At 37.0% G+C, this 26,799-nt stretch overlaps 1 protein-coding gene and 1 pseudogene across 1 annotated transcript in view; both read left to right on the top strand.

The window, feature by feature from the left end:
• The window catches only part of LOC102498892 (uncharacterized), a 225,222-nt gene that overhangs the window by 66,074 nt on the left and 132,349 nt on the right, over positions 1-26,799 (top strand). The window lies entirely within an intron of this gene.
• LOC114005474 (protein CEBPZOS-like) lies at positions 22,449-22,692 on the top strand (annotated as a pseudogene).

The raw sequence follows: 26,799 nt of genomic DNA, 5'->3' as shown, positions 1-26,799 counted from the left end.
ATACCATCTGCTGGTCCCTCCAGCATCTCACTTTTTAAACAAAGTACTCTTACTAAAATTGTTGATCTGATTTTCAATTGGTGATTTTTTTTTTAAACATAAACTCAGCAGATTAATGGCCAGTGGGCATATTTTGTTTGGCTGCTTGGTTATGCTTACAAGCACATATCAAGAGACCATGAAAGTAGGCAGGCACAGACAGTCTTTGATTTAGGATGGTTCAGTTGAGGATTTTTCAACTTAGTGCAGGTTTCCTTTTTTTTTTTTAACTGATAACGGATGGTGACTCTGCCTTAAAATAATGTACGATTTTGCACTTTCAGAACAGTATTCAGTAAATTATATACACTATTCAGTACTTTCGTGAGATGATTTTGTCCAATTTAGGCTATTGTAAGTGTTCTGAATATATTTAAGGTACACTATGCTTAGCTGTGATGCTTGGTAGGTTAGGTGATTAAGTGCATTTTGACTCATATTTGCAGCGAAGTATATGTCCTGGACATAACCCTGCTATAAGTTGAGTATCATCTATATATACTTGGTTGCAAAAACATCTTATTCTCTATTTGTTTCACTCACTGTGTACATTTATTTTCGTTGCAAGGCCCCTGTTGGTTTGTAAATTTGCATTCCTGTGTTTAAAGAACAAAAGGTGGGGGGGGGCATCATAGTATAGTGAAGGAATAGGTTTTGGAATTAGACCAAGTTGGGTTCAAAACCCTGTTCTGTCTTATACCTTGTATGTGTCCTTGCACAGTGTGGTTGGCCAACTCTTAAAAATCATTTGCAAAATGGGGAAAATAATAATATTTGAGAGGATTAAAGGAGCCATTTTATGCGTAGCATCTAGGACATAGCAAGTACCCCATAAATGGTAGTGATTCTTACTGTAGACTGTTAATGGAAGAATCACTAGACTCAGGACAGCTTTCTCAAAATACTGGAAGCACCTGTCACTTTGATTCCCCATGTTCTTATGATTGTGCAGATAGATAAGTGAACTTCTCTCTGAAAATTTACTTGATGTTCCTCCTCTCAGGAGGAGAGTATTTGCTTCATAACTCCCTATTAATTAGAATCGATCTCATTCTGATATTTTTGAATTCACAAGGCATAGACATCAGGCAAGTATTGAAGTATTATATTAGAAATATTTCTTTCTTTTTTTTTTTTTTAAGAGGTTTTTTGCTATAGGGTGCATGTGCTCGCCAGACAGACAGAGACAGACAGAGAGACAGAAAGCGAGAAATCACCCCCCAGGGGGATGGCCACGTCGCAATCCCTTCTCCTCCATTCTCCTCACAGGATCTTGGGCACACACACACATGCACCCGGCGTGAATTTTAAGCCACCAGGTTCGGGATGTGAACTGCGGTCGATTACGTGGGAGTCCAGCGACATAGCCATTACGCTAACTGCTGGTTCCTAGAAATATTTCTTGATGACTTTGAGGTTCTAAGGCTCACATTCAGATGACTGAATAATATTGGGTTATTGGGAAAGTCATGATGCATTTCTACATAGAAAAATACGTCTTGACTTTTCTGACAATTCAATACTAATTTTTGTAAGCTCTCAATTGGGAAAATACAGTGTTAAAAAGGCTTTAATTGTACTATAATCAGTAAGGTAAAATATAACTTGGAGTTTGTAATTAAGAGACAAAAATACTTAATTTGGAAATTCTTTTTTTTTTTTTTAGAGAGATTTTTGCTATAGGGCACATATGCTTGTTGGAGAGACAAAGAGACTCAGAGATACAGAAAGTGAAAAGTCACTGTCCAGCAGGGATGGCTATGCTGGAATCCCTTCTCCTCCATTCTCCTCTCAGGATCTTAGGCATGCATGTGCACACACCCGATGTGAGTTTAAGTCACTGAGTTTGGGATTTGAACCACGGTCCACTACATGTCCAGTGATATAACTATTACGCCATCTGCTGGTCCCTGGAAATTATTTCTTAAAAAATAAAATGGTTTTCAAAGAGTGAATGATTTTTGTTAAGCTTTTACTGTTTGGAGTTTCAGACTAAATTGTTCAAATCTCTGTTAATACCTGAGTGTCTTGGGTTTTGTTATTAATTCGTTCTCCTTCATATTTAGCATACATAACATTGACACAAGAAATGCTCTCATGAGAGGACAGCACCATAGTATCCACACTGATGACGTCTCTTTGGATTGTCACGTGTATATATCGTCTATCTAGGACAGTCACACAATACGGAAGGGTAGATCTGGCATATCTTGTTTCAGAGGAATGACAAGACTTTGTTTCAGCTAGCCAGGTACTTTGCTTACAGCCTAACAGTTTCAGATGTCCTAGAAAAGAAATAAAACAAAATGATGCAAGGAAAGTATTTCTTTTCTTTTTCTCTTTTCCTTTCCTTTTCTTTTCTTTTCTTTTTTTTTGGGAGAGGTTTTTGCTATAGGGCTTGTGTGTTCGCCAGAAAGACAGAGGGAGACAGAGAGATAGAAAGCGAGAAATCACCCCCCCCCCCCGGGGCAATGGTCACACTGCACTCCCTTCTACCGCGTGGATCTTGGGAATGCATGCACATGTGCCCGGCATGAGTTTAAGCCACTGTGTCCGGGACTCGAACTGCGGTCAACTACATGGGAGTCTGGCAATGTAGCCATTATACCATCTGCTGGTCCCAAGGGAAAGTATTTCAAAGTAAATTGTTTTACACATCTACCTGCTCTTTTCTGAAATGCTCTTATTTATTAGACAATTATCGAAAAACAAACTTACCATTTTTCTCTTCTGCACATATTCCATGAAGTACCACTTCAGTTAGAGTAAGTAGAGCAAAGGAAAAATGAAATACAACCTAATAAAATGGTAAAGCTATGAAATGATTACTTTCTAAGGTAGTCCAAAGGGGCCAGCTGGCGGTGTGGTGGTTAAGGCAGCTGGATATCACATGGCCAACAGAATGGTTCAAGTCTCAGACCTGGCAGCTTGACAAACATGCCTGATGCACATGCCTAAAGTCCCTAAAGGAGAAATGGAGGAGACGCGAATATAGCATGGCTATCCCCCATGGGTGGGGAAGTGCTTTCTCACTTTCCTTCTCTCTCCAGAGAGCCCAGCTGTCCTCTCTAGCAAATTTTAAAAAAAGGTAGCCCAGAGAATGAATTTTCTTTTAATATTTAAACTCATGAAATGAGGTTAAGATTGGGTTGGTAATAAAAGGGACCTATTTATATTAAATCTATATTGAGTTAATCTTTATTAATCCTGTCTAATGAAGAAAAGGTTAGTCAGTCAGTCAGTAGACTAACTTATGGGATATTGTGAAAGAAAAGTAGCTTGATTGCTTTCAATAATATGCAGGATTGGCCCCTAGTGAGTGAAAGGGCATCAAGTATAACCGGACTTCTTTTTGTTTGACAGAGAGCCTCAACATGGTAAGACTTGTTGTATTAAGGATGTTCATATTCAGTTCCCAAAAGAATTTAACACTGTCAGTTGTAGTGTTTTTTATTGATATAAGAAATTCCATGTTCTTTCTATTAATAGCTGCTTCTCTGGCCTCTTTTTTTTTTTATTCCACGCAATGAAAATACCCCCAGTATGTTTCTTGCTTTTTTCTTTTCCTTTTTATGTACAGAGGTCTCAAATACACATATAATTCACATGAAATTAACTAATTCACAAATTAATTAATTTCACTATGAAATTAATTCTTTTAAACTATATACTAAATGTTTTTAGTATATTGTACGATATCTTCTGCAATCATCACTACTGCTTAATTTACAAATTTTGATTATCCCAAATATAAAAAACTCCTATGCATTAATAATCAGTGTCCATGATCTCTTCTCCAATCTCTGGCAACCACTCATTTACATTATTTTTATGGAATTACCTATTCTATACATTTCATATGAATAGAACCATACACTGCTATTTTTTTTTTTTTAAAGTTTGCCAAAGGCATATGTACTTGCCAGAGACAGAGAGGAAAAGAGAGAAAGTACCCACCATAGGACACGGTCATTCTATAAACATTATTTAACTCCATTTATCCCTCCTTTCTGGATTTTGAGTACCACCGGATTTTGCATGTAGTACTCAAAAACCCTAACCCTAACCCCTAACCCTAACCCTAACCCTTGTATTTTTCAAGTCGCCTAGTCTAGGACTCAAACCGCATAGTGGGCTGTGAGGGTACCAGCTCCCTTAATCATTAGGCCACAGGCTGGCCCCACAATGTCATTTTTGTCACTGGATTTTTTCATTTAACATAATGTTTTCAAGGTTCATGCATGTTGTGGCATGTATTAGAATTTCATCAAATGTTTGGCTAAGTGCTATTCTGTTGTGTGAATGAGTATACTACTTTCATCAGTTGATAGACATTCGAGTTTTATTTATTTATGTATTTTAAATTTTTTATTATTTTATTTATTTATTATTACTTATTAGTTTGACCAGAGAGAGACAGACAGAGAGAGAGAAAGTGAGAAAGCAAGCTGCCAGGTCCAGGACCCTAACCATGGTCGACCATGTAGTAATCCAGCACCTTAACTACCACACCACCTGCTGGTCCCTGGGTTGTTTTATTTTTTGACCATTATGAACAATACTGATGTGAACATTTGTGAATCAGTTCTTCCGTTGACAAATGTTTTCTTGGATATATGTGTAAGAGTGAAATGGGTCATATAGTAATTCTGTACTTACCTTTTTGAGGAACTTCCAAAATGTAAATGTATCATTTAATATTCCTAGCAGCAATGAACGAGGATTCTTTTTTCCACATCTGTTTAAAAGAATTATTTATTTATTCAGTTTTATTTATCATCATCAGTATTATTATTTTTTAATTTACTTTAGGGCATATGTGCTCACCAGAAAGAAACAGAGAGAGAGAGAGAGAGAGAGAAAGTAAGTCAAGTCTCCAGGAGGTCTGGGACACAAACTGCAGTTGACCATGTGAGAGTCCAGCTGCCTAACCACCATGCTACCTGCTAGCCCCTCCACATCTTTGTTGACACTTCTTATTGTTCATCTTTTCCATTATAGTCATCCTAGTGGGTGAGAAGCAGTATTTCTTTGTGGTTTGGATTTTGTATTTTCTTACCAAATAATGGTGTTGAATGTTTTCATGTGTTCATGACATGTTACATTATCATCTCCTATGGAGAAATGTTCATTTCGGTCCTTTGCCATTTTTAAATTGGGTTATTTGTCTTTTGATTGTTGATTTATAAGAATTTTTTTAGAATTCTGAATATAAAATCTTATCAAAATGTAGGTTGTGAAAATACTTTCATTTACAGATTATCTTTTAACTTTCTTGTTGATATCTTTGGAAGCACACAGATTTTAAATTTGATAAAGTCTACTTTATCTAATTTTTCTTTTATTTTATGTGGTTTTTGTGTTTAAGGAAAGTTTGCCTATTTCAAGGTCACACAAAAGTATGCCTATGTTTTCTTTTGTAAGTTATTTATTTTTTGGGGGGGAGAGGTTTTTCACTATAGGGCGCGTGCGCTCGCCAGACAGAGAGACAGAAAGCGAGAAATCACCCCCCAGGGGGGATGCTCACGCTGCAATCCCTTCTCCTCCATTCTCCTCTTGGGATCTTGGGCACGCACGCACACGCTCCCGGAGTGAGTTTTAAGCCACCGGGTCCGAGACTTGAACCGTGGTCAACTACGTGGGAGTCCAGCGACATAGCCATTACGCTAATTGCTGGTTCCTTTCTTTTGTAAGTTTTATACTCATCACATATATATTTAGGTCTTGTCATATAATGATGAGTCAATTTTTGTATATGGTGTGAAGTGCAGGGTCTAATTGATACTTTTTGCATGTGTCATCCCAGTACCATTTGTGGAAAAAACTATTTCCACATTAAATTGCCCTGGCATCCATGTGAAAATCAATCGCTTGTAAATATTTGGGTTTATTTCTTTTCCCTTGACCTATGTATCTGTCCTATGTACCATATAGTGTTCATTATAATAGCTTTGTAGTAAGTTTGTACTCCAACTTTTTCTTTTTCTAGATCGTTTTAGTTATTCAGAAGTCTCTTGTAATTCCATATCATTTAGGATCAGTTTATCACTTTCTACAAAAATAAAATCAATTGTAATTAATACAGGGATTTAGTTTACTCTATAGATTAGTTTGGCCATTATATTGCCATTATAGTGACATGAAATTTTCTAATCCATGAGCATGAGATATCTTTCTAGTCATTTATGTTTTAAGTTTCTTATAATAATGTCTTGCAGTTTTTAGTGTATAGGTCTTTCATTTCTTTTGCTAAATTCATTCCTACATATTTCATTCTTTTTTCATACTCCTGTTTATGAAAAAGAGGGAAAATCGTAAAGCATATGTGATAAAATAGGAACATTTGGGAAATCTGGACAAAGCATTTGTTGTTTTTTTTTAAATATAATTCTTTCAGCTTCTCCTTAAGTCTGAAATTATTTCAAAATAATAAGTTAAATAAAAAAAATCACTGTATGGAAGGAAAGGAGGGAAACTGAAAAGATAGGAATTAGCTCTATGCTTCCCAATACTAATTGTTGACTGTTAGGTCTTATTTCTTTGGGATGGGCAAAAAATGGGGATTCCAATCTAAATTCCAATTACAGCATCCTGTTTCCATTTTTGCAATCATTATTATGCCAATAATCAGATTAATGTCTTTTCTAATTGCGGTTATTGAAGAAAGTGGTTCATTAATAATCGAACAGGATCAAAATCTTCAGGGAAGTTGTATTTAATTTTTAAGCATCCAAGCAAAAATTGCAATGATAGATAACATTACAATGTGATTGTGTGTGTGTTTTAAACTATATTTCCCCTTCTTTGTTCTAAATGGTTTCCTAAAAATAAACTATGAGTAAATTTGTTGATGTCATTTTCCTCTGGGAGTGCAGGACATTTGTCTCTTTTTTTTTTCAGGATACAAAAGTATGTAATCCTGGTTTTTAAGCATTAAAGTTTTGTTCTCAGGTAGTGCTGTGATTGATAGATTACTTATTTTGATGGGGTGATACATTGTTAATTTTAACTAATTTTTCCATCTCATAAGACCAAAACTTTAAGTTTTCCAGAACACATACTTTGTTTTATAGACATTGTTATGTGCATGTGTATATTTGTGTATATGTATGTGTGTGTATAGGCATGTGTATGTATACACACACATGTTTTATTTGGATACCGTAAACACAGTGGTTGAGCTTTATTTTAACTTTTAGAGAAGTAGCTGCTTTATTCATCTTTACATCCCTGACATTTGACATTCATGAAATGTTTGAGTTTTTGAATGGAAAGAAACCTTATGGCTAAGCTAGACCTCCTACCTATTTTACAGATGATGATACTGAGGTCCTGAGGGAGTTAATGTCTCCTGTTGGAGGTTACTTTGCTCACTGGTGTCTTAACCATGACAGACATCCCCCTCTTACTTGGTGGCATGATGTAATTTAAAGTCTTTAGTTACAGACGAGTAGATAGTGGAAGTACGTTCATAATCTGTACCTTTCCCACATCTTTATGCACATGTGCACATGCATACTCACAGTTAAAACCCACTTTACCTACCCCCATGGCTAATGTCACCTAACCCAATTTCCCCATAAGTGTTCCTTGATTTCACCAAAGCCAAACTGATTTGTTTTCAGCTTCCTTAGAATGAAACAAGATGTTGCTACTTGTGCTGGAAATGAGGGAAATAGGCAGAATCTTTATTAATGGGTTGTGTGTGATCGATCTCACTCATGCAAAGTGTGAAAATATTGGAATAGCTTTGCGACATAATGTTAATGAAATGACTTACTTTTAAATGAATATAGTTTAAAAATTCAAAGCACGTTATCCATATGACAACAATTTGCATGTGAAAGTTATCTATGAAATGATGAATATCCTCAGGGATTTAAAATCTGGTAGGTATATAATATGACTTGGTTGTGACTAAAAATTCTACATTGTTTTAAATGATATAGGGCTAGATATCCTCTTATTGGTATGTTTGTTTGTTTATTTTTCTTGTTTTTGCTATAGGGCACGTGTGCTCACCAGAAAGACGAGACAGAGAGACAAAAAGCGAGAAATCACCCCCCGGGGGATGGCCACGCTGCAATCCCTTTTCCTCCATTCTCCTCTTGGGATCTTGGGCATGCACGTACATGCGCCCAGCGTGAGTTTAAGCCACCGGTCCGGGACTTGAACCACGGTCAACTACATGGGAGTCCAGTGACATAGCCATTACACTAACTGCTGGTCCCTTGATATGTTTATTCAAAAGGGAAACTGCTGAATGAAGTGGGAGTTTTTCTAAATTTAAGTTAACTTTGTAGTCATTTACATGGACTTTCATAGTTTTATTATAGTTCTTTCTAGCTTCTATTCTGAAGATTGTAATTCTATTTGTTATTCAAAATGATCAAACAAGTTTCCTGATATATCTCCTAAGACTTATTCTCCCTGAGAAGGTCTGGCAACATATTTTTCTATTTTCAGCATTTTCTTTAGGTAATATGTACAAGAAATTAGGATATGCATAAGCCACTAGTTTATGGTGTTTAATGCTATCTAAACACAACACATACTGACAGTGGGCTTTATCCTTGCCCAAAAAACTTGAAATTTAGAGAGACAGATAAAGCAATAATAGAATGAGAAAATTGAGTTATTTATTTTCCAGTTGGCTACTGAGAAACATAATCATGTAAATTATCTCACTGTGGTTTTTATTCTTGTCTTATTTATTGATATTTCTACCATACAAAGTAGAAATAATTTCAAATATAAAAGATGTGCTTCATATATACTATGGAGTACTACTGAGCCACGAGGAACAATGAGACCCCGTCTTTTGATTTGAAGTGGATGAATGTAGAATATTTAATGTTAAGAAAGCCAGACCATGAAAGAGAAACTTTGTATATCCCTGCACTGTGGTGGCAGAAATGGAAGCTCCAAAGATATTATAGTAGAGAGGACAAGTGTAGATACTAGAGACTATATGGGAGGGGAGTCTAAGTAGTTGAGGCTGGTTGGGAGGGACTCAGGGAAGAAACACTTAACAGACAAGAATGTAAAGTCCTCTGTTGAAAATGATGTATATGGTAATATCCTTGATTTGATTGTCACATACTGCATGCATACTTTGGAAAACCATATTGTGTGCTGAAGATATGTACAATGATTTGAATATAAAAAGAAACCATAAAAAAAGATTTACTCATTTTTCAGATAATGAATCAAAGTGATTGATTTTTCAGTTACTTAATAGAGATTACTATTTTGAAATGAGGGCTTCGTGCTAGTTTTTTTTTTTTTTTTTTTTTTTTTAGAGTAGTAAGAGGAGAGCATAGACAAACAGATCACAACTTTTTTAAAGGGGACAACAAGATTTTAAATGTGTCTAAGATAATTTAAAATAATAATAGTTCATTTTGGATTCAAAGTGTGTTTTCATTGTTAACTAAACAACCAGATTTTCCTGTCAACTTTGGAAACTTCTGGTGGTTAGCTTGATTCATGGCACAAGCAGATGGCATCTTTCTTTAGCAAAATGGGCAGAAAATTCCTTAAGCACCCACCTGCATATGTTCTAGTCTTTGTAAAATCCTGTGCACTTTCCCACTTACATACCCACCCCGGTTCTAACAAACACATTTATTAAAGTTGAAATTGAGGATAACACACAAATAGCTAAAATTTAATTTTATTTTAGATCCTGTGACAAGAACAAAAATAACCACTGTAGACCAGAAAATACAATATTTTGTGACTAGCATGTATATTTCTCTTGTTCTCTTATTCTGTTTCTTTCTCTCTATATATATGAATATCTAATGAGAAAATTTATCAGAAATATCATTACCATAAATCTTTTTTGTTTGTTTTCTTTTTCATACCTTTAGCTCAATTTCTAGAGGTTTATTTTTTGTAAAATAATTAATAAAGATCTAACATTTGTACTTAGAAGTTTTCACTAGTAGAATGTGAGAAATTGATATGATTTTAGGTATGATATTCCCTAGTCCCATTTCCCTGTCTTCATTTTAAAATTTGGGACTATGGTATGTTCTGTCTTTAATGTGGCCTTCAGGGTCTCAACAGTACCACTGCTCACTCATAGCTGCAATGCGCACTGGGCTCTGTATTTGTGGAGTATTTGAGTGTCTGTCTGACCTCACAGCAGTTAGTGGGTCTGTCTGCACCATCACATGAGGGTGGGTTGTGAGTCACACATAGTGAACTCCATAGTCACTCTGATTACTGTTCATTGCTCTGAGTGTAGAGTTTATCATCAAGCATTCTATAGTGTATACAAGGAAACCAGTCTAATTTTATTATTTTGAACCAGTCTAATTTTGAACTTGTATGATAATGTTCAAGTTAATTGTTATTAACTGTGGCTCTATGTTTTTTGTTTGTTGGTTGGTTTTTAGGTTTTTGCTATAGAGTATGTATGCTTACCAGAGATAGAGAGGGAAAGTGAGAAATTACCCCCCAAGGGGGATGGCCATTCCACAGTCCATTCTCCTCTTTTCTCCTGTAGGGATTTTGTATACTCAAGCACATTCGTCAGGTATGTTTTTCAAGCTGACGGTTTTGGGACTTGAACTGTGGAGTCTGCCATGTGGGCTCCAGTGCCTTAACCACCATTCTACCTGTTGGCCCAATCTTTATATATATTTTAAATAAGGACTTGGTTGACTTTTCAGTGAGCTCATTTACTTAGATGGGTTCATTTTTCTTGGTTTGTTTCATTTGAGAGATTTTTTGCTATAGGGTGCGTGTCCTCGCCGGAGAGACAAGAAAGTGAGAAATCAGGCCCCGGGGGGGATGGCCATACTGCAATTCCTTCTCCTCTATTATCCTCTTGTGATTTTGGGCACTCATGCACATTTGCCTGGCATGAGTTTTAAGCCTCTGGGTCCAGGACTTGAACTATGGTTAACTATGTGGGAGTCCAGCGATATAACCATCATGCCATCTGCTGGTCCCTAGAACACATTTTTAAAATGTGTTCTTTTTTCTTATTTTTCCAGTTGACAAGCAGTTGCCTCTCTTTGGATGTATAATGAGGATGCTAACTCCTGACTAGGTTCAAGAGATGATCTTTATTTTTTACCCTTCTAGAGTGTATAAGCCAAGAGGTGTGCAGGAATCTGATTGACCCTGCTTTTGTTGTGTGCATTAACTGTGGTCCTTTCCATAGTTTTCAAGTGTGTGCCTTTTCCAACCGTTCTCTTCATTATTGAAATTAGCCCTTTGGAGTATGTAACCATATGCTGAATTCTGAATGTAGAGAACAGTTGCATTTCTACTTACAACCTTTAAAATGAAGGCTATGGTATTTAATTATGGTACAGTATAGTTTTAAAATGGGGGTGGAGTTAGGTGGGTGAGCCTTACCAAAAAGCAACTTGTTAAAATTACTAGGGTGTTTATGCTTGCCAGAGAGCTGCCTTCTTAACATTCCACTTTATATTTTAAAGAAATACACGTCATGGAAGAATGGAAGGTTTAAAATAGATTAGCAGTTTGGCTAAGTGATTATGAATACATTTATTTCCGCTCTTAAGTTCCTTCGTGTATGACTATATCTTTCTCTGTCCTCCCTACTCTTATTTTAGATTTGTCTTTTGTTTGATTTTAATTGTTCCTTAATTTTGAATAGGATGAATTGAAAATAGGCAATAGTCTGTTACTTGGTTGCTAAGAAAGATTCAAGACATTTGGAAATAAGTTCTTGATCTGCATTTTATAGGAAATAAATTGTTGACTACAGAATTAAACACTTATGAGGTAGATGAAAGAGTTTCCTCTCTATATATCAACATTTATAAAGATTCAGTGAATTGTGCCAGAAACTAGCTAAATTAAGATGGAGAAGTTTCGTGGTCTCTCCTGGGAAGAAATAAGTCACAAGACACAGGGTATATATGCTTTAGGAAGATCATGAAAGTGGAAGCTGCTATGTGGGAATGGCTCAGTAATAGTTAATTCTTTTTTTTTTTTTTGAGAGGTTTTTGCTATAGGGTGCGTGCGCTCGCCAGCCAGAGAGAGACAGAGAGACAGAAAGCAAGAAATCACCCCCCAGGGGGTATGGCCACACCGCAATCTCTTCTATTCTTCTCTCAGGATCTTGGGCATGCATGTACATGCGCCCGGTGTGAGTTTTAAGCCACTGGTTCCGGGAGGTGAACCGCGGTCTACTACATGGGAGTACAGTGACATAGCCATTACGCTAACTGCTGGTCCCGGTCATAGTTAATTCTTTTATTGCAATAAAAATATAATCAGAAAAGGGAATATCTAATTAGGAACAAGGAAGCTGCTATTGTGGCAATGGCTAAGGCATAGTTAATTCTCTTATTGCAATAAAATATATACTCAGAAGGAATATCTAATTATGAAGAAGGTTTTTAGGAGGATCACAGTATTTTCTGTATTTTTCACATATATCTAATTAAAATGTTCTCTCCTATTTACAGCTTACTTTTCAAAGAGAGTTTGTCTGGTGGTTCTTTTTCTTAGAGTTGGTCCTTTTGTGTTCATTTTTAAAGCTAATTTTGTTTGTATTTTTGTCTTCATTTAGTCACTGAAAGCAATATTTCACAGCTCAAGTTCAGTAGCCATCTCAGAATGAGCCTGGGTTTGTGTCTGTCCCCACTAGAAATGATTCTGGAGGGTGAAGCCTCAGTGGAAGATCTTCATTTAGTCCCTGAAAGCAGTATTTCACAAGCTCAAGTTCGGTAGTCATCTCAGAATGTGTACTTTAGTCTTGGAAGGGCATGCTATTTGTTCATATTTTATTATCTTTTTTACCTGTCTTACTTATGTGAAGTCTCATCTATCTTTATTGCTTTTCCAGTTCTCCAGGTTTTAAATGTTAAACACTTACGCATTAGCATTCATTTACAATTAAACACACATACACTTAGACATGCATGTATGCATGCACATATGTGCATACCAGCTTAGCTGTTCTTCTGTTTAAAATGATCATATTTTTAATGTTGTTGATTTATTTATTATTTTATTTCTTTCATCATTTCTCATTTAATTTTTCTTGTTGTTGCTGGAGGGCATGTGTCTTGCCAGAGAGAGAGAGAGAGAGAGAGAGAGAGAGAGAGAAAGAAAGAGAATGAGAATGAGAATGCAGGAAAGTACGCCCGTCCCATGGGGTGTGATCATTCTGCAGTCCGTTTTCCTCCATTTGTCCAACCTGTCTGAATTTTGAGCATGTATGTACATGCACCTGGTGTGTTTTTCAAGCTATCAGGGCCAGAATTTGAACCACAGTTGGCCATTTGGAATTTGGCTTTTTATTCATAGGGTTTAACACTGCTCTACAGAGCTGGCCCTTCACTTATGTTTTCATGAAGCTTTGTCTCAAGTTAATTCTAAGGGGGCTGCAAATTCATTTCAGCTAAATTTCTTGGGATATGCTTTTACTCAGCATAAATTTGGTTGTCTTTATGTTCTTAATGAGTTAATAATCAATTATTACTTAATCTAGTCAGAAAATTGATACACCATTCCACATGAGTTGTTCTTAAAAGTATGAAGTATTTTTTATCCATACATGTCTGCTCTCCAAAAGCAGTGATCTAGTCCTTAAGTTATAAGTTGAAAAGAAGATGGGGAAAACAATAAGCCTTTTATAAAATTTGATCTATGAGCACATTGTTCCTGATCAGTGGTATTCTTAGTAACAGTATTTTGTTTCTAGAAGCACCAACACTGTGGAGCTCAAACAGTTTAACTGGTAACTGGTTTCTGTTCATAGACTAAGGGCTAACTACAAACTCTCCTGAACTATTCTGACTATTCCTGTCCTATTGAAGCATGAAAATAATAATTGATATACAGAGTAGACCTCCTAAAATATTGATGTGAGAAATTCATACTTGAAGTCTGAGCAGTTAGTATTATAGTATTAGAGAATAGTGATTGATTATTTTGAAAATGGTATGCATTATACTTTGAATCCATTCAGACAATATTTCACCTGTGTTGATGGGATGTTCAAGTTGGTGTGGACCTGATCCTGCTAGAAAGACTAGTTTTAAACGTTTCCATGGCATCTTCTTTACTCAGTCCTTAATATAAGCTATTTTAATCAGATTACCCATTGGAGATGTTTTATGAAGTTTTGGCCTAAGTAGGGGAAATTGGAGACTAAACTGTTAGGAGTAGTAACTACTGCAATTTTTCATTTCTGTTTGTCTCTTAGGGATGCATACTATGAGTAACCCTCTCAATGGATTTGCTTTTTTTTCTTGGTCATGCCATAATCTCTTCTCTATTTCTCCATCCTGTTGGGATTTGAGGCATGTACCCACACATACGTTGCCTGTTTTTCAAGCCTCTAGGGCTGGGATTTAAACTGCATGATTGGCCTTGTGGGTTGCAGCTCCCTGAACCTGCGCTGCAGGACTTCTGCCCCAGAAAGCCTTTTCATGATCTGTTTAATATGTTGCCTTATTAGTCTTTCTTCTTTCCCTTTCTATTCTTCTTTTCATCCATTCATTCATGACAGTCCTTTTCAAATCTTGAATGGGGGCCAGGCTTAACTAGGTATCACACTATTATTGACAGGTGTTTGAAGAGATTGTCACTGAAAAGTTGATAGGATATAGAAGAACTATCCTTTTCATGAATTTGAAACCATTTCATGTCACTTTAATCTTTTTTTTTTTTTTCCATCCAGTATCACACAATCATTATCTCTGAATTGGCCTAAGAATTAAGGTGAGGGGAATGGAAATGGTGGTGGTCTCAGTAAAAAGTAGCTGGCTATAATCCCAGACCCTAGCATAAAGACATAGATAAAAATACCCTACAACTTAATCCTATAAGCTAACATTTAATAATTTAAAATTCAGTTTATAAAAAAGTTTTCCAGACTTTACATTTAATTGTCTTTAAAGTTTACTTTTTACATGAAAGAGCGAGAGAAATAGATTGGCACCCTGATAAGTTTCATGCCACAGTCTGTCCTTGGCCTCAGTCAGCCCAGATCATGGGTGGATGTGCCCATGGTATGTGTATGGGGAGGTCTTGGGATTCAAACCCAGGACCTTCCTCTGTAGTTTCAGCATTGCAGAGTATTGTGTTACCACTGTGCCACTGGCCTCTACCGTTTTTTTTTTTTTTTTTTCCTATTAGGGCACGTACACTTGCTGGAGAGAGACAGAAAGAAAAAGTGAAAAATCAGCACCGAGAAGGGATAACCACACCGAAATCCCTTCTCCTCTCAGGATTTTGGGTATGCACATACACGCACCTACTTGATTTTCAAGCCACTCGGTCCAGGACTTGAACCATGGATTTGGCCACATGGGATACAGCTGCTTTAACCTCTGTGTCACCTGCCAGTTATAATTTTTTCTTTTTACTGAGAGATTTTGCTGTAGGACGCATGCGCTCGCCAGAAGGACAGAGGGAGACAGAAAGAGAGAAATCACCCTCCCCCCAGCCCCCCAGGTAGATGGCCATGCTGCAATCCTTTCTCCTCGATTCTCCTCTCAGGATCTTAGCACGCACGCACATGTGCCCAGCGTGAGTTTAAGCCACCAGGTCCGGGACTCAAATAGCTATCGACTACATGGGAGTCCAGCAACATAGCCATTATGCAAACTGCTGGTCCCAATTTTTTTTCTTTGAGATAGTGTTTTTGCTCTGTCCTGCTACTTCTGCCCTCAGCTTCCTGAGTATCAGAGATAATTGGTACATACCATTATGCCTGGCTTTATTTATTCAAATTTATTATTTACTATTTTTTTATGCCAGCTTTTTAAGGTGGGCAAGATATTGAACCTGGGCCTCCCATGCAGTATCAGCCTGTACAGCTACCAGCGTGTGCTACCATAGCTGGGCCTCCATTTAAATTTAATATCGTTATCCTAGATCAGTGATTCTTGACCCTGATATCAGAAGTGGTATCTACTTATTATAGCAAATATTTTGTGATACTTATGAAGTAAAATTCATAAATACTGTAAATGACCTCACATATAAGTCAAAAATAATTATGATAGCTAAGTAATGTGAGAAATAATAAGGAAAATAACTCTGAATAAAACATTGGGTCGTTGGCAAAGTCATGACACATGTAATATGAATTTCAATGTGAAAATGCTCAAGCATGCTACACCAGAAGACTTGATGAGGTGGTTGGATACTTGTACCTGTATGTAGAATCATCATCATTGTAGCATTTTGAAATTCAGATTCATGAAGATATGCTTCACTGGTAGCTCAAATACCACCAGAAGCATTGCTATTGGTGACATGATTTTTGAAAATGAAAAAGTTCCAAAGTAAAATTCAATCTTTATTGGTAGTTGCATTCCTAGAAATTTGGTGTATACTGAAATTGTGTAAAAAAGCCTTATTATTCTATGTAGAACAGGTATTGGTTCCAGGCTTAGATAATTACAATTTTTTTTTTATTCATATGAATGAATGGTAGGAGCTTCTTCACTGTTTGAGAATAGCTATGCCTTCCAGACTGTGTAACACATATGCCCCTTTGTTCATTCCTGTCCTGCCCCAGAGTCCTGGGAGGAGAGTACTCTAAACCTTAGTTTCAACCTCAGGTTAATGGATAAACAGAAACACCTTCGCAAATTCCCAAAATGCCCCATTAGAAGTTCATGGTCCCTATTTGAGACCACTACTCTGAGGACGGGTCAATGAGAAAGTAGTTCTAATAGTCTAGTGTGTTTGTAGTAAGGCACTGTGGTCCATTCTTGGTATTTGTATTCTGGATATAATGCTCTTTACTATAGGTTACATTAAGTAAATGAAGCTTAAAAACGTTATCATCACATTGTAGCATATATCTAAATGCCTTCCTGAAAAGTGTTTAAATTCCTTTTTAAGGCAGAGATCCTAACCTGGTGTTGGAATACTCCCTGAAATTATACATCTTGTACATATGAATTTAGATACTGTCTTCCTAGGGAGTTGGTTTTCAGTTGTTCTTTGAAGGACTGTTTGATATAATGGAGTCCAACAAATGTGGGAGAAGCCTTTCATCTTTCTGTGAACCTGGGAGCATAGCACCACGTCCCGAGATTGACTGCACATGAAGTAGCCTTGTTTCTGTCATCACATCTTTCCTTTCAGTGAAAAGAAGTAGTGATTACAATCTTGAAATTGAGGACACCTGCTTTTGAAAATTTAGATCTTTAAAAATTATGGCATTAAGACTCAGAAAGTTGAGGTATTGTCTTTGGGTCTTTATCTTTTCACATTATTGGAGAGGAATTTTGTTCTTTGGGTAAAGCATTCCGAAATATCAGGCATGAAAATCCAGATTTTTTATTTTATTTTTTTCCTATGAGAGATTTTTGCTATGGGGCACATGCGCTTGTCAGAGAAACAGAGAGAGAGACAGAAAGCGAGAAATAACTCCCCAGGGGAGATGACCATGCTGCAGTCCCTCCTTCTCTCTTCTCCTCTCAGGACTTGGGGCATACACACACTCGTGCCTGGTGTGAGTTTTAAGCTGCCCAGGTCTTAACTCGAACTGGACTACGTGTGAGTCCAGCGACACAACTTAGGCCATTTGCTGGTCCCAACCAGCTCTTTAATATTTAACAATTATTTTATATTGTAATCAGGCCTAACATTAAAAAATAGTAAGTTCAAAAGATGAAAGACTTTGGGGGAACCAGCAGTTAGCGTAATGGCTATGTCGCTGGACTCCCACGTAGTCGACCGCGGTTCGTGTCCCGGACCCGGTGGCTTAAAAGTCACGCCAGGCGCGTGTGCGTGCGTGCCCAAGATCCCGAGAGGAGAACGGAGGAGAAGGGATTGCAACGTGACCATCCCCCCTGGGGGGTGATTTCTCGCTTTCTGTCTCTATGTCTCTCTCTGTCTGGCGAGCGCACGCACCCTACAGTGAAAATCTCTCCCAAAAAAAAAAAAAAAAGATGAAAGACTTTGCAAATTCTACCCTCCCCTCTGATTATTCCCATGCCCCATGTGAATTATTATTAAGAGAGGCAGTGACATTAGGACAAATTTTACTTAGCTGATGAGTCTCTTCCTTTTGCTGGTTACTTATTCCAAGAAGTTTTCAAGAAATATCTTTGTCCTCTAAGAATTTGGTACAATGTGAAAAAAGTATTAGCATATACTTAAATTTTCCCCTTGCAAAATTTCAGTAATATTCTTAGATGGTTCTCATAACTCTTAATCTCCTAAATTGAGTAGCTCTTCCTAATAATCTTTTAAAAATATTTATCTCCCTTATCTCTATGTATCTTTCTCTCTTAATTGTTTGGGAGTTGGTTTCAGGATTTTTTTCTTTCTGTTATTCATTTTCCCCTTTTATTTGCCATTCATATTAATGTTTACCTGGCAGTACAGTTTCTACTATATTGGATTGGAAAATTCTCAAAGCTTTCACCAATACTTTTCTAACACATATAATTCAAATTATGGCCTAACACACACTTTGCAAGTTCATTGTGTGGAGGAAGAAGGGTTAGTGAGAACTTCTCTTATCAGGTCTACTTAGGATAAAATGGGTGCTGTAGGTTAGATGAAGTTTAAACTGTCTCTAGACCAAATTCCCTAAATGATTAGGTTGTGTTGGAGATTATTCTTAGGTTTGTCAAGAAGGCCAAAACAGGTAATACATGAGAGGCTAATTGATTTCCTGCTTCTGCCTCAGGATTTAAACAGTGTAGAGTTCATGAATGAACCCTTTGACTTTGGCATTAACTTTCCAAGGACAATTGCAGGCAGTAGCTAGTTCCTCCATGAGCTAAATTCAGCTCTTTCCTGCTCTTGCTTTAAAAAATAATCATCCTTGCCAAATTTCAGCTTCTGAGTTGATAGTTTTCAAATCAGTAAAAATTGTCAAATTCTTATTGCCGTATATTGCTTACCTAGAGCGACAAGAAGCTTTTGGACACATTTGACTGTTCTTTACTAAGATGAGATAGTGAGACTCATATAGTATATGGCACAATTGGAATCAGGAAGTTCTAGATTGTAGAGGTAGTGTTACTGACTTGACTATTAACTTTGGAACAACAAAATTGTATTAATGTTGATTTAGTTTTCTGATTAATAAAATGAGAGAGAATGATTTTAGACCCCTTCATTTCCATGATTTTAACATGTATGTTTTCCCTTTTAGTTAAGTTATGGTGATGGTTAATGCCATTAATTTTACTTTGAAAAGTTTTATTAACTTCTTTTTGGGGAGGAAGTCATATGTAAGTATGGAAAACATTTTAATACCTACAGGTGTGTATAATGACAGGGAAGTCTACTTCCAAGACATCCCAGCTTCCTAGGACACTTTTCCAGAGCTAATCACTATTACCACTGTATTTACCCCAAATTATTTTATGTATTCATTTTTATTTGAATTATGCTCTTTTTCATCAGTTAAATATTCATTTGAGAGGCCAACAGGTGGCATGGTGGCTAAGGTGCTGGATTCCCACATGACCAACCATGGGCTGAGTCTCAGACCCCATACCGTGAAAATTATGCTGGGTGTGTGTGCCCAAAATCCCAAAAGGAGGATAGAAGAGAAGGGACTGTGGCATGGCCATCCCCTTGGGGAGTAATTTCTCACTTTTTCTCTATCACTGCCTTTCTCCAGCAAGCACTTTTGCCATATGTCAAAAAACTAAAAAATAAAATAAAATAAAAGTTCATTTTAAAACATCGGACTATTTTGAAATGTTACATATAAATAATACTAGCAATAATTATCCCTTTAATGGTAATTAAATTGTTTATTTAATTCAGTTTATTTTGCTAAGTCATTATTATATTCTGATCTTTTCTTTTAAAAAACAAAAATTGCCAGAGGTGTGTGCATTCACTAAGGAGAGACAGAAGACAGAGAGACAGGGAAAATAAGAATGCATCCCCAGTGGAGCACGGTCATTGTGCTTTTCTCCTCCATTGCTCTCTCCTTTGAGGATTTTGGGTACACATACACATACACCACACCCACAGTATTTCTCAAGTTCCTGGGTCTGGGATTTCTACTGTGCAATTGGCTGTATGTGAGCCAGCCCTATAACTACTAGGTTACAAGTTGGCCCAAGTGTTTTACATTTTCAAACAATGGTAGTAGTGATGATAGTTTATATATATTTTAATATTTGATTCCATTTTAAAAACTTAGTTGAAGGGCTGGCAGGTGGCATGGTGGTTAAAATCACTGGATTCCCACATGGCTGACCATGGTTCAAGTCCTGGACCTGGCACCTTGCTTTCTCTTTTTCCCTTTCTGTCTCACTCTGATCAAACTAAATAATAATAATAAATAAAATAAATAATTCTTTGAAAAAACTTAGTTGTGTCAAGATAGTCAATTTCCATATGACATAATGAGGTGATTATTTTCATTGAAAAAAAAAATCCAGTGTCTAGAAGGTGTCCAAGTCTAAGAAAGTTTTGTTATGCTGGCTTCATCTAACCTATAGTTTTCATTTTATCCAAGTATTACATCTAATAAGAGAAATTTCCAAGTGACATCTCTTTGGCTCTTAATCCATTGCTTTATCTAGGTAATCAGTAGGATAGGTAGCCATAGCCTCTTCATGCACTTTTTGCCTATACTGTTTCCCCTGGCATTTTGTCCAGTTGTACATTAGGATGAACAATTTAATGTGGTTCATAAAATGGTTTAGAAATTTTAATGCTCTCATAAGCAAGTGAGTCCATGCCACTTAGGCAGGATGGGTAAATATGTTACAGAGGTGCCCTCATTTTCATGGGCTTCTGTAACCTTGGCTGAAATGTCATTTCTAATTCCTTACAGTTCTCTTTGAGCTTAGATTTAGCCTCAGGAACATCTTAATACTTCTTCAGACAGATATTATCAACTCATCACATTTGGTAATCACATGATAATAAGCCATATTATATTAGCTGCAATCTTAAAGTTCTGTTTTGGGGATTTTGCCATATAGGCCTTTATATAGAAAGCCAGTGTAAATTTTGCTGTCTTCAGAAACCCTTTTATCTGAATGTTTTAATCTTTTAGAGGAACAGTGAGTAACGTGAGTAGCTGGGAATAGTACTGTAAATTCTGAGTGTGATATTGTGTTGTCGGAAAAGTCATGATGCAGTTTTGCATAGAAAAACAAAAGGTATGTGATGACTTTCCCAACTACTCAATATATTAAAAACAAGGCTTGGATTATATCTTTGGGAGTGAATACTTTCGTGTAATGCCCCCAGGCTTCAATATGATCTTAAGGTTTTTTTGTTTGTTTGTTTGTTTGTTTGTTTTTTGAGAGGTTTTTGCTATAGGGTGCACGCGCTCACCAGAAAGACAGAGAGAGACAGAGAGACAGAAAGCGAGAAATCACCCCCTGGGGGGATGGCCATGCTGCAGTCTCTTCTCCATTCTCCTCTTGGGATCTTGGGCACGCACACACATGCACCTGGCGTGAGTTTAAGTCACTGGGTCCGGAACTTGACCCTTGGTCGACTATATGGGAGTTCAGCGACATAGCCATTACGCTAACTGCTGGTCCCATTATAATCTTAAGTTTTGATAATAACGTATCAAGATTAGTGTTATTTGGGATTTAGCAATTATGCTGTGATATTGAATTACATTTAATGTTGATTCATATACCTTGCAGCTTAATTTGTAGTGACCTGTGCAAATAATTTATGAATTTAGTAATTCACTCACCCTGTGCCGGAGATAATGCTACATGCTTATGTGACGATGGTGAGTAGGACTAGAAAGGACTCTTGCTATCCTGAAACTTAACGTTTACTTCATTCAGCAGACAATGAATGTGCAAATATAAATTGGTAAATACTATAAAGGAACATGCTTCTAATAAAAAATATATTAGAAAGGAATAATACCGTCACTGGGACATACAGGAAGATTTCTTTGAGAAAGTGATATTTGAGTTGAGAATAAAGTGGCACTGGGAGAACATTCATGTTGGAGAAAACAACATGGGAAACACCCTGTGGACGAAGGAGAATGGAGCAGTAGAGAAATGAAAGCAAATCATGCTGAGATGCTGAGTGCGGAGGCTAATGGGAGGAGGTGAGGTTTCTAGAGAAGTAAGTAAGAAACAGGTCTGCACCTATAATAACTAATTTAAAGATCACAGAACATGATAATTTTGAAGTGCTCTGTAAATACTTTCTGTAATTAACAATGGATAATGCCCTATATCACAATTATGTGTTTCCAATCTTGATGTTCATCATTCCCATAAACTTTCAATCTATTTGTAGCTAAAATTTGAATCTCACATTAAAGGGTTTTATTTCTCTTCTGTGATTACAGTTTTCAAATTCTGTGTTGAGCACTGCTTGTTAAATTGAGTTTTGACTTGAAGAGCATTAGCAATGCTAGCTAGCACTTATGTCAGTAATGAAAGAAAAATTCAGGCAGCCTGGTAAGCTCATGCTTCAGGATGGCCTACACTAAGGAACCAATGGCAAACAAGATCTTTAAACAAATTTTAGTAGCTGAACTTGTGGGCATTTTTGAAGCATATTTTTTTGTTTGATAAGATGAACATAAGCCAAGATTTCAGGCAAACAATGAAGAATAAATTTCCTTTTATCTTGGAAGTGTATTACAAATTCATTGAGCAGCCTGGAATATATGGGATCAGAGAACAAGATCAAGAAAAATGGTTGAACAGTGCAAATTAGGAACAGCATCACATTCAGCCTCCCACCTAAGCTGTTTGAAACCTTTGGGAGGAGAGTAAAGATAAACCTTTCACATGTAGACTCTTTGGGACCCACAGCAAAGCCTACCAATAACAAGAACTTCTGATCTATCATGGCTTGAGTTTCCCACCCACAATGCAAGTTCACTGCTTATTTGTTGTTGTTGTTGTGTTTTTTTTTCTTTATTGTTAAAGATTAATGTTTTACCAATAACTAAGGAAGGAAAAGGCAAAAATGAAAATAAAAAGAAAAGGAATTTAAAGGCTTCTTACCAATAGCCCAAACATTTATATATTAGATTACCATACAAAATTTAACTTCAAGATGAATAATAAATCAACATCAGAGGATATATGGGCCTGAATGGGAATTGTGTGTACCAGTCACATAAAGAATGTGAAAAATTTTAAATCATTTATTTATTTTAACAGCCAGAGGGTGTATGTTTCCTCCAGAGATAGAAAGAGGGAGAGAGCACCCCTCAATGGGGGCATGGTCATGCCACAATCCCTCCCCCTTTTCCCCATTTTTTTTTAGTATGCTGGGCACACACACATGCATTTGGCATGTTTTTCAAGCCACCAGTCTGAGATTTGAACTGTGGGTGACCTTGTGGGATCTAGATCCTGGTAGCCCTTAGGCTATAGGACTGGTCCTAAAAAATTATTTTAATCTATCTTATTTATGTGATGTTTGCAGTATAATCATAATCTGAAGTAAAGACCTTATATTCATTTATAGATGGTAAGGTAAAAAAAAATAATCATTCAAATAATTATTTGGTGAAAAGAAGAAAAAACAACATCTGTCTGGATAGATTCACTATTCACACTTTTTTCCTCCGAGATACATTGGAAGCCTCCAACTGATCTTTTTTTTTTTGGAGAGATTTTCACTGTAGGGCGCGTGCGCTCGCCAGACAGACAGAGAGAGACATAGAGACAGAAAGCGAGAAATCACCCCCCAGGGGGGATGGTCACGCCGCAATCCCTTCTCCTCCATTCTCCTCTCGGGATCTTGGGCACGCACGCACACGTGCCCGGCGTGATTTTTAAGCCACCAGGTCCGGGATGCGAACCGCGGTCGACTACGTGGGAGTCCAGCGACATAGCCATTACGCTAACTGCTGGTTCCCCCAACTGATCTTTTTATATGATATTAGTTCATTATACATAAGTTATAGGACAGAGATTTTGCTCAAATTTCTGAAAGCTTAAATAAAAATTGTGAAATCATCAAACCTGAGGTTCAGAAGAAGGGTTTATTGTCCAAAGGAAGTCATTAGTTTCACTCTTCTGTTTCCCTCCTCCTTGAGGAGAATATCACATTTACACTACACAGTCTTTATAAGAACCTGTTCTGTTTTTATATATATCCAATGGGATAGAGAAGTCTCTCTTTGAAGATAAGATGAGTTTTGAGATAGCTTTGCCATATCTATCTAAGTTTCTGTTCCCATCTCCATCCCCCCAGTGGAAGTAAAAATCTTGGATTATCTCTCAGAAGAAATGGTGAACAGAGTTCACCTAACCAAGAGTTCTTTTTATACTTAATTATAGTAACTAAACCTATGACTTCTCCTTTGCAGGACTTCCTCATAGGTCTTGTGGCTTTCTGAATCTCCCCAAGCCACTGCTCAAGAAGTTTGCATTTACAGGATATATAGTAGTGGCTGTCAACTTGAACAGAGTACGTAATCAAAAGAACCTAGAAAATAGGAAGTACAAAGCATATTCTTATTAATTGGGGGGTACTATGGAATAGTGTACTACTCCTTTCCATTTAAACATGTTAAAGGACCCAGCAACTCTAGTAAAATAAGTTCGACTGCTTTATTATACTTTTGCATTATTAATGTTAGTTTTCTGATGCTTTATATAGTCAGACTGTGTTTGTAATGCCCTAACAATATTGCTGTCTACCACATACTAAGTATTATACCTTGTCTAGTGTTTTACCACATGTTTTATGGATATTATTTTAGATTCTTAAACATATCTATTTTCAGGGTTGGTGTTATTAGCCCTATTTGAGAAAGGTAGGAACTGAAACCAATGATGTGTCTTTGGGTAAAAAAGTCAGTATTTGTAGCATTTATTGATTTCTGTGCTATATATAGTCCCATCATGGCCCATTTTAACCAACCAACATGAAATCAGTTAAGAGAACTTGGGAAAAGATGGGCACGATTGACTCTCCAGCCTGTGTGATCTGGTTCTGACACACCACTGACTAAGGCTCATAAAAATGAAGTAACTTTTCTTTGATAAAGCCAAAATTTACTCAAAATTTACCCAGTCTAATTTTTTTTTTTTTTGGAGAGGTTTTTTTGCTATAGGGCGTGTGCGCTCGCCAGACAGAGACAGAGAGATAGACAGCGAGAAATCCTCCCGAGGGGATGACCATGCCACAATCCCTTCTCCTCCATTCTCCTCTCGGGCGGGATCTTGGGCACGCACGCACATGCGCCTGGTGTGAGTTTAAGCCACCGGGTCCAGGACTCGAACCGCGGTTGACTACGTGGCAGTCCAGCAACATAGCCATTACGCTAACTGCTGGTCCCCCCCAGTCTAATTTTAAAGACTGTTCTCCTTCTATAATATTCTTTCCTTACTGGATAAAAACAAACAATAACAACAAAAAATAGTTTACCCATTCTACTTGAGGACAGTGGAAAATGCTGGATGAGACACACAGAGAGAAGGGAGCCAGGACAGGGAGTGAGGAGAGTGGGCATAAGAGGAAGAGGGAAGCTTTAAGAAGTAAAATGGAGAGCAACTGATTCAGACCATGCTAGAGGAGGGGGAAGAAAAACAAATCTTATTCAAGTAGTAACTCAAGTTTTTTCAAAATAGGCAGCAATTTACCATGTTTTGGTCACTCCAATGAGGACACACAGCGTATAGAAATAACAATGCCTACCACATCTTCAGGAGAATTGTGTTCAGACCCACTTCCTGCAACTGGTGATCTAGTCTTATCACTATGTTCACACAATTTCAGCTAATGACCACATCACTACACACAAAAACAGTCCAAAAATATAGCTAATCTAGATCATAAATAACAATGTCATTCTTATGATACAGAAAAGAACCACAATTTTCTGAGGATTTGAAAAAAAAAAAAAGCCAAATACTCTATTATAAACATTTATAGAAATGTTTCTTGTTATAAATAGTGAGGGAAGAGAAAGGTGGTTTCAGAGTATATCTAGAATGAATGCTCATTCACTGGAATTTTCAGAGATTGATTATATAGAGTATTTATTAATCGGATGTTCTAATCTACAGTAAAATCCTGCTCTTACATATAGCTTTGAGATATGTAAGATGCCAGATTAAAAGTTTTTCCATGTGCTTTGTGACCAGCAGATGGCATAGCCATCCCTGAACTCTTAAATGGCCAACCGTAGTTCAAGTTCTGGACCTGGTGGCTTGAAAATCATGATGGGTATGTGTGAGTGTGTGCCCAAGATCCTGGGAGAAGAATGGAGGAGAAGGGATTGTGATGTGGCCATCTTCTCTGGAATGTGGTTTCTCACTTACCCTCCCACTGTCTCCGTCTCTTTATCCGGCAAGCACATGCTCCCTATGGCAGGAAAAAAAAAAAGTTTTTCTATGTGTTTATCGCCAGACACTTAAAAGCCATGTATTTTACCGGAACGTTTTGAGTTATCTTAGTGGTATTTAGCTTTTTTTCCTAAGGCATGTAAAGTTGAAGTTAAGCCAAGTAACATGGACACACAAGAAAGATGATAAATTATTAATTTTAGAAGTAACTTTTTCTCTTTCCCGCTTTTGCAGTATTACCTGGTAGCAAAAACAAAAGCAGAAACAAAAACAACAACAAAAACAAACTGTCGGGAGCAAGACGAAAAGAATGTATCATTGTTACCCTAACCTCAGTTTTTAATTAGCTTATCAACTGTAGAAGTAACTAATATGTTTATGTATAAAAATACTAAAATAATTTTGAAAAGAAACTTTATTAAGAATAAACGTAATATGCTCTTGGGAACCAGCAGTTAGCGTAATGGCTGTGTCGCTGGACTCCCACGTAGTCGACCGCGGGTCGTGTCCCGGG

The sequence above is a fragment of the Tupaia chinensis genome, unplaced genomic scaffold (genome assembly GCF_000334495.1).
Source record: "Tupaia chinensis unplaced genomic scaffold, TupChi_1.0 Scaffold143876_1, whole genome shotgun sequence".
Classification (NCBI taxonomy): domain Eukaryota; kingdom Metazoa; phylum Chordata; class Mammalia; order Scandentia; family Tupaiidae; genus Tupaia; species Tupaia belangeri.
Note: the sequence above shows the minus strand (reverse complement) of the source record. Positions and strands in the feature narration are given on the sequence as shown.